The sequence below is a fragment of the Fringilla coelebs genome (assembly GCF_963513975.1).
Source record: "Fringilla coelebs genome assembly, chromosome: 3".
Classification (NCBI taxonomy): domain Eukaryota; kingdom Metazoa; phylum Chordata; class Aves; order Passeriformes; family Fringillidae; genus Fringilla; species Fringilla coelebs.
In genome coordinates, this window is record NC_140030.1 from 97633923 (window position 1) to 97643279 (window position 9357).

Genomic DNA, 9357 nt, shown 5'->3' on the forward strand with positions numbered 1-9357 from the left:
ACTCCCTGACATTTATCCCCTAGTCCTGCTCCTTTCATGCCCTTACGCTGTAAGTTCTCATGTATCTGTCTCAGGATACAGTTTGTAAATAGAATAATATTCAGGTATGAATCCTAAAACAGTTCACTGTGCACTTAGCTCTAGCTTTTCCCCATTCTTGAATGAGCATTAAGAATCCCCAGTATCTGTTGTGTCTCTGCCTCTCAGGTGGCTGTGCCTCTTTAAAAACAAGGAGTTAAACATGCAGCTATGCAATTTCACAAGGCCTGCATCTTTAAAGCTGGAGTAATGGTGTATATTTCTTGTGAAAAATCTATTACTGAGAAAAAAAAGTATTTAAGTACAAATCCACATAAAAATCCACAATCCACAAAGTTTTCTTCCTCTCCCTACTCTGACTCCTTCCTTTAGGGGTTTTAATTCCCCCTGGAGATTTCATTACATCAATTCTGGTCATCTAATCTACTCCTCTCTGCCCCTGCACCATCTACTCTGCCTCCCATCTCTGCTGCAGGATGGATGTCTTCCCTTCCCTTTAAGGCCATCCCAGCAGCATCCAGTGGTGCACTGCTTGCACCACCTGGTTTGAGCTCATCTCTTGCCCCTTCCATCTGCCAACAGAAGCCACTGAAATGCCAGAAATAGGAAGATTGTACCAATGCCTATATGTGGGTGTCCTTCTCCAGAGAGTATGCCCAGCAGCTAGAACCACACAAGTAAAGCTCACACCACCCAGGGCACACATTAGCTGTCCTCACACCTTGGCTGGGGAAACCCTCTTTCTGCTCCAGTGCTTGCCTCTTACACATTTTTGCTGAAGTGCAAAGTTCTACTTTTGCAAACCCCACTGACCTTCCATTGTCATGCCATTTTTATGCCTCTGACACTTGGAAGGTGTCAGCTGCAGAAAAGTGCCCAAGGTGTCCATCACCTAGGCTTTCCATTAGCCACCTGTGATGCCTCAGGTTTTAGCTTTTATATTTTTCAGATTCTGTACTGCTTTAGAGTGTACTTCTGAGCTTCATATTAGGGGCTAGTAGGCTCTCTTCACAGAGTAGGTAGACAAAACAATTCCTTCTCCAGCTGGAGACCAAGAACAAATGATCCAATTTCAGGCCCAAGAGCATAAACAACAGTGGACTGAAGAGAGAAAAACAAGGATGGGACTTCATAACCTAAAGCTATAATTGGACAATTAGCTCCAATATGCTAATGGACCAGAACTTATAAAAGTGTGAGACCCCGTGACCAGTCGTCCATTTTGTGACCATTTTGAGTTCATCTTGGATGTAGTCCTGGCTGGGGTCTTTTGCTGCCCAAGGTGTATCCATTGAGGCCTTCTAATAGATACCTACTCTATTCTTTAGCTCCATCTGGTCTCTGTTCTAGGTCAGCCTTCACAGGGCATCACTTGGCTTTCCTGCCATTCACTGTCCCACTGTCACAATCCGTCCTTACAAATGGGTTTCGTGATGGTTCGCGATCTCAGAGTGCAAAAAGAACCAACACAGTACAGGGGGTTTGCAGTGATAATCAAAACAAATGCACTTTTATTGAAATAACCACAGCAAAAATGCGTTGGGTAAGGATTGTGAAAAGGGAAAGATAAGGAAAAAGGGAGGAAGAGGAAAGGGTATATAGCTACCAAACGTGGGAATGGCGAAGGTCCCTTGGTGTCCAGCTGATGAGGTTCACCAGTTCACATCTGGGGAGATCTCAGAGATGCAGTTCATCTTGATTCCAATTATACACTTTTTCGATGGGGGAAAGGAATGATTTTGAAACTGAATCTATTGTATTGGGGGAAAAAATGGTATTTGGAAGACGGGTACACACCGTCCATATCTCAGTGGGCGAGAGCCATTGTTTTCAGGGTTGGTTGCTCGCACCTGCAACATCCATCTTGCTTTGGCTGGCTTGCCTTCCCCCATGCACCTCCCCTGGGCTGGGGGCTTCAGTCCCAGTCCTTGGAAAGTGTGGGAGAGGCCTTTTCACATGGGGATTTAATGTCTCAGCTTTTTCTCTGGTGAGGTGGCTTCCTACATCTCAGTTTGTCTGTCACGGTGGGTGCAAATGGACAGAAGGGGTCTTCTTTAAGGGACCACTCCTAAAAACTCAGGAAAAGTCCAGCCAGGACAAGAGCTGGGGGAGGAAAAATCCCAGAGCTATTGTTGCAAAAAGGTCAGAATGTCCTTTTTTCTTCTCCTGGAGCGCAGTGTAGCATGCAGGAAAATACACACACCTGTGACAACAGTAGCTTAGCCGTGCTCTCACGTCATCGAGCTCTCCTGGTTTATGAAGCCAGAGGCCTGTGGACAGGGGGGCATCTTTTCTCCAGAGGTCCCCTAATGACAGCTGGGAGGCAAATTGAGGGATATTTCGGACAGACTCTCACACCTACCCTCCTGGTTTTCCTAGGATACAGAGCCCTTTGGAGAAAGCACGTGAAGTTTTTGTGTGCAAAGCTGCTTGCAAATGTCTTCTGCCCACGCAACTCAACTATGCAACAAGGCCCTAAACCAGTCAGGCTTGTGTGAGGAAAAAAGTCTTCCCTCCTGCACGAAACCCTCTGAGGTGCTGCGCAGCTGGATATCAAAAAGACCAGCACCGAAGCTCAGCTGGAGGGCCCCCCGGGTCAACATTTTATTTCTGCGTCTCCAAAACCACCTGTGGTGTTTTTAATAGCACCTGTTGGTGTTAGAACCTTCTTTGCAACTACTCATTGTTGCAGTGCTCCATTTTTGAAATGACTAGCTGACAGTGTGGCTTTATTTCATCATGGTGCAGGATGTGGCTTTGGGCCATTACCATTAACTGACTAAATGAAAAAGTATGCAGAAGATATTTAAACACTACAGACTTTTAATCAGACCCCTCAAATTTCAAGCCTAATTTTGTCAAGCGTTTTTGCCAATAGGCAGAAATGTGCAGATAGTCATGTCCTTATCCTGATCATCTTTGGAAGGTACCAAGTGACAAAGTTATCCCAACTGAAGGCAGAACAGCTGAGCTCAGGACTGGGATCAATTGTTTCAGCCCACCAGAGCTGACAGGAAGACAATAAAAGCATACAGTTGGGAGGGCTTAGGTGGTGGTGGTGTTATTTTTTTTATTTTCCCTCCGAACGAACTTGAGATGAGGTATACTGGGCTCCCAAGAGCATGTTGACACTTGACAGTTGTTTTTCACCATATTGCCTGTTTAGAAAAGTCCATCTCCAAAACCACAGAAGAAATCATGTGCTGCATTTAACACCTTAAGTCAGCAGAAGCTTCTAATCAGCACAATGCTAAGAATTGAGTGTAGGGGACCAGGAGGGGTTGAGGCCTCCGTGTGAAGGGCTAGACCCACTTCTGCTATTCTGGTAAACCAAAAAACCCAAGCTACAACTGTGGACTGAAAGGGAAGGAGGGAGGTGATGGACTGCAAACTCAGAGATCCTGGATGACCTACCAAGATGAAACCCAAGAGGATAATTCTGTGTACTGGCACAGTTTGCTGCAGTCTCCCCCAGCTCCTCAGAATCACCCTGCCCAGCACTGCCAACCCATGCCCAGCAACTATGGATTTACAAAGCCAGAGGGGAATAAAATCCAGCATGCTAGAGCACAGAAATTAGGTACAACATTAGCTGGTTTTGACCCACATTTAAAAATATTGTTAAAGCTGCATTTTAAAAAACTTTAAAAACCGTAAGGGGCAAAGGAGCTGCTCTTTGCCAATCCAGGGGTGCTGACTGCATGAGCTGTTTTGTTGCTGAGATACCAGAGCTATACACAAAGGCTTCTCCAGATGCCACAGGACACCAGTGGCCATGAGGTAATGTATCACTCATAGCACCAAATATTGTTTTTAAACCTTTCCATGGTCTCAGAATGCCAAAACCAAAAGATGCTGTCAGCTGCCTGTTGTAAGATTCAGCTTGAAGACTTGAACTGAAGGTATAGGTTGAGCAAGCTGGGAACAAAGAGAAAATTTCAATCAAACAAACCAGCCACCTTAAGCCTTAAATCCTATATGGGAAAAAGGAAAAGTTGAGAAAGACAATTTTTTTTTTTTTTGTAGCAGCAGTATCTAGCAACTAATAAATGAAATATTAAAATACCCCATAAGAGCTTTACTTGTCTCTTGTTTCCACTACTTTTCCATCACATTGCTGAAGAACAAGAGCGCTGAACAAATATATGTGGGATATCCTAACACCTAAGTTTCACCAGGTACACTATATAGACCTTTAACATAGCCAATGACAAAAACGTGCCAAAAGTCACCCAGTGTGGCTGACGAGACTAAACTGGCTTTTCTAATGCACCTTTATTTTTGAACACCACTGGTCCGTAGACAATTTGTTTCACTAAGTTACACTGCTCTTTAAAGTACTTTTAACATGCAGCTCACCAACGTGTGTACTTAGCGATAACACCAGGGACCTGCTCAAACAGGGACCCAATACCCATAAAGGAGTTCCATACCTATGTATAGCCCACAAGTGTGAGCAGAAGAGGGGAAGTTTTTACTGTTTTAAGGAGGTGACTAAAGAACACATGGTATGTTGTAGCAATTCTGAAATGACACTAGGCATTCATGTATTCTCATCCAAGATCCACTCTATGATGCCTAAAAGCAGAAACACAAGCTACCTTTTAGGATGTTTAGGTCAAAATAGTTATAAGAAGGATATGGGGGAGGGCAGAAGAGAAGAAAGGGAAAATTGAAGATGTAACTTGGGAAATAAACCGTTTCTTTAAGTAAAAAATATTAAGAGAAACCCAAACCAACAAACCAATCTTATTTTACCAGTTGTATACCAGAATCATTAAATACTTCCTTTTAGCAAAGAGCTACATAAGAGTGTTAAAAGCCTGATCTAAATAACTCTCCCTATTATTCAAAAATATCTCACACATGTGCATTGATTTTGTTACTGTACTTTAACTATCATGTACTTGGGAAACACAGCAACTTAAGCTTTCAAAAGCAGGATCCTTACATACACATGTAGCAGAAGCAATGGAGGACAAAAGAGATGGTTTCTTGATTTTCTTTTGATATACTTTGGTGATTAAGAAAGGATTTTCAGACTTTTCCTTACGATATGGAAGCAGGTACATGAAAAGACTGATCATACACTGATTTACATAATTGATACTCTATTAATCTGCAATAGGCTGTTCTAGTATATTTGATAGGGAGAGAGGCTAATGACAATACTCTGAGAGTTCTCAATGTCCTTTTTGTATCAGAGTTTGAGGATGTAGGAAGATTAGGATGTCTAGTTGTTTGTGATTTTTTAATTGAACTAGTCAATCTCCAGGTCGTTTTCCTCTCCCTTGATCACTCCAGTTTATTAATATTCAAAATTGTGGTGAAAAACATACTGAAGGCAAATTTTAAACAATACTAACGTAATCTCTCTCCCTTTCAAGTGCTGGAAGCAAAATTCCATCAGTTTTATTAGCATTTCCCTTTGATTATTTTCCTCCCGCCTGCTCAGTCTTTTAATGAGTTGAAGAAAAGAAGAGAAAGACATTGTCATCTTAAAAAAAAGGCAGAGTCCATGCAGGAAAGCAAAGAGTTTTAATGTAGCCCATAAAATTTAACATGGAAGGCCAATGAAGCATGAGAAGCAGCATTTTATTCACCTTTCATACAGTCTAAGTCTCCCTTTTACTGCACTGGAAGGAAAAAAAAAATTGAGCAATCTACAAGAACCAGAAACAAAGTATGGAAAGCCACAGTTTTCGTTCTAAATGCAAAGCAGGAAGTGCTATGTTCTCATCAAAACCCCCCTCCCAAGCTTATTTTGAAGCCAAATAAAGAAGTTCTATTTCAAGAAGTCTGATGAGTAACAACAAAAGAAGAACTTTGTTTTCAGTCAGAGTTCACTTTGAGCATAGAAAAATCTCTATACATCAACAAGAAGATCACAGCTCACAAACAAAAATTACCTACACTTTTCAAAACACAAACTGAAGGCACCCACAGAAATACCAACAAGCTGCAGAGGACTCTTACCTACTCATTTCCTTTTTCAAGTTCCTCCTACAGTCTCCTACAGTTTTAAAAGGTACAAACTGAAAAAGAACAACCAAAAAACCCAACCCATTCCCACCCCACTGCCCTCCCGCAAAAAGTCCCACCCTACTTAAATGTTTCTGGCCCCCACCAGAAAGATTATTTAGGTAAATTTTTTCTGGATTTCAGTGCTGCCCAAGCTTGAACTCAGAACAAGTGGAGAAACACTTCAAACAGTGAAAAGCACTTATCAAGAGCCCTGTGAAGCAAGTAGTTTGAACTTAAAATAACTTCCCAAATATTTGAGAACAAATTAGGGGGGAAAAATAGGTGTTTTAATGTTTGTAGTAAAGTGAACTCTAAGCCAGAACAGAAGACGTACTACTACATTGAGGAGTTATAGGTAATATTGCGAGAAGAAATGAAAATAAAAACTTTTCTAAAAGAGAGGTTTGACAGTACACACTAGATACCTCAGAGGCCTTAATGAGTTTTTTTGTCTTTATGAAACAACTTTGATTAAATATTTCTAAGTAAACTCTTCTGTTACTAAAACACCTTTTCAGTAGACATTTCACACTTTCTGTTAACTGTTCTTTCAAATAAAAAGCAAAGATAGCACACTGCAAAGAAAAGCCCCAAAATAACTATACTTATCAACAAAGTTATACCACCTTACCCTTCAGGAGAAAGCTGTGGGGCAGGGAAAGTTAACAGCTCTTTGAAAAAAATGCTAAAGAGACATATTCAGTCCGAACTACATCCAAATGTGTTGTCTGTTGGATTATAAGAAGTACTAACGCTGAATCAAGCTAAAAGCTTGTTGGGCTTGGGTTATTATTTTTTCAGCATCTGCGTTTGTGGTTTGCTTCACACCATTTTCTTTTAAACTTCATTTTAAAATGGAAGTAGGAGCGCTGTGTCTGTGTGGATGTTTTTATGAGTGCATGGTTAGGCAACATTACCAAAGATCTGACTCTGACTGTAGTAAGCACGTAGGCAGTGTTACAGGGGAGGGAAAATTGCTCAGTGCAGGCTGTGGCAAGACCAAGATGAACTTAAGAGGATATTTATATAAGATTATATTATACAACTCTTTCAGACTGAAGATAATAAATACAATCCTTATCTACAATGGTTTGTTTATTTTGCTGTCCTTTAGGCTAGGTCTTTCTTATAAGTAAAAAAGAAACCAATGTTAATGTAGTAATTGCTGAGGGTGTGGGAGAAGTGTGATTTAAATAGTTAGAGGGTGAAAGTTAGAGGAAGCATGACTCTGTTTCCTCCCTTTTGTTTAGTAGTTCCTTGCACAAAGCTGTCTCTCCTTTGTGCCAGTATTCATGTGCTGTGCCTCTTCCATGCATTCTGAGTTACTGCACTGGCCTTATCATCTCTGATAGACATGTAGCTGCTGTTTAATTCTGAATTTCCTTTCAACAAGATCTTCTCACTGCTGCCAAGAAGCAGAGGCACCTACAAACCCTTGAAATGTATCTTCTGAAGCACTAACTATGAGGTTACAGACCCCATCAATATAGGATGCTACAAATATAAGAGCTCTCCCATAAATACACTGACTATCATCCTCTGCCTGAGAAAACACCATTTATAGGTGGACAGCCATACCTTGGACTGGGCACAAGTCAAAATGATAAGGTCATGTAGTGGTAAAATATTTTATTTTTATTAAATTTTGGAATGTCTCTCCTTTGGTAAGCTGGACAAGTTTCTGTTATTTGGTTGTGTGGGGTGTTTTTTTCTCTTTTCCTGTGCCCTTGGGTATTTTTGGGTTAGTGAGCTCTGAAAGCAAAATAAGCAGCAACAAGCAGCAATTATCAAGAAAGCAGGCTGAGCAAAAAGTGGGTTTTTTTACCATCAGTCTTCCTTCCTCAGAACGACACATCAGACTGCAACGATCCCGATAGCTTGCATGAGAGACAGGAAATGCCTGCCAGAAACTGATTTCTGCTGGCAGCTGAAGTGGACATGATGATACAGTGTCCCAGCCTGCTGCTCCTGCAAGGCTGTGTTTTCTTTGGGATAAGAAATGCAAGGCAACAGGACTTCAGGCTCATTAGCTCAGCTACAGGTATAATTAAGCACAATTGGAGAGAAGCTTTAGCTCTGCATTTATTTTTAGATAGAAGAGATCCCAATAAGAACTCTTAAGTATAAGGTACCTTATTAGATCTATGAACAGAGTTTTAAAGATTTTGAAGTCTTCTTCACTCAAATATCAGTCTGTACCAGGAACAGCCTATGTGCACAGTCTGACATTAACTTGATTTTCAACTCTTCCTTAGATTTTAAGACTTAGAAGTTTGCTTGATATACAATCAGACAAAAATGAAAGGATTAATCAGGTGAAGTGATTATCAAATAAAAATATTTCAGTTACAAGCACAAGGTTTCTCTTATATTGCTAAGGCAAAGAATCAAGGACTGAGTATGTTGCTGGAGGTTAAAAAAGGAAAACCTAATCAAAACCACTTCAGCCAATAGTTCAAGTAACCAACCCATGCATCCTTGCCCTTCTCCTGAAAGATTCTTAATTCAAATAGAGTGCAGTACCTAACAACCCAGCTTCTGCTTTGTAGACCTAAATAAAAGGACACAATGGTCCCGGGGCAGATTCTTGTGGAGAAATTTGGCAAGGTTTAAAATAGGGTGATATTGAGTTTCGAGTGAGATTCCTTTATGTTTGAAATACTGTGGGAAGAGACTTTTCCTCATATTGCTGTCATGGAGTTATACTTGGTTCCATAGAGTGTAACTCCATGGAGTTATATTATGGTGTTTCCATAGCTGTCTGCATTCTTCCCTCCCTGTCAGATTGGAAAGGAGTGGATCAGGTTTCCAAATGAGTTGACTTCCTTATATCTATGGCATTATTAGTATAAGTGAATAAGCAGCAACAAGATCTGGTGAAGAAGAAAGTCTGGAGAAGACTGAAATACATGAAAATCCTGAAACACATCACAGGCTGAAGAGAGTGATTAATTGAGGTACTCTCTGTTGGTGACATGACTGTGTTCCCTGTTAATGGTGAGATTCCCACTATCAGCTGTGGCAACAGGTACAACCTTGTCAAGGTCAACTGATTACTCTAAACAACACACTAATATGGCATATTCTATGCTAATATTTAGTAAAATATTACCATAACACAAGTGGAAAAACGTTAGTTTGTTAGTGCCCTCTATAAAATTGAAACTTCCACCCCACCCAGTTCTCAACTCCAAAATACAAGCCCTTTGGGATGATACTGCTTTCTCTTAGGGAAGTGCTAAATTCTGCTTTGAGTAACTAATTTAATTTGTCTGTCTTGTTGGAAGATCATCT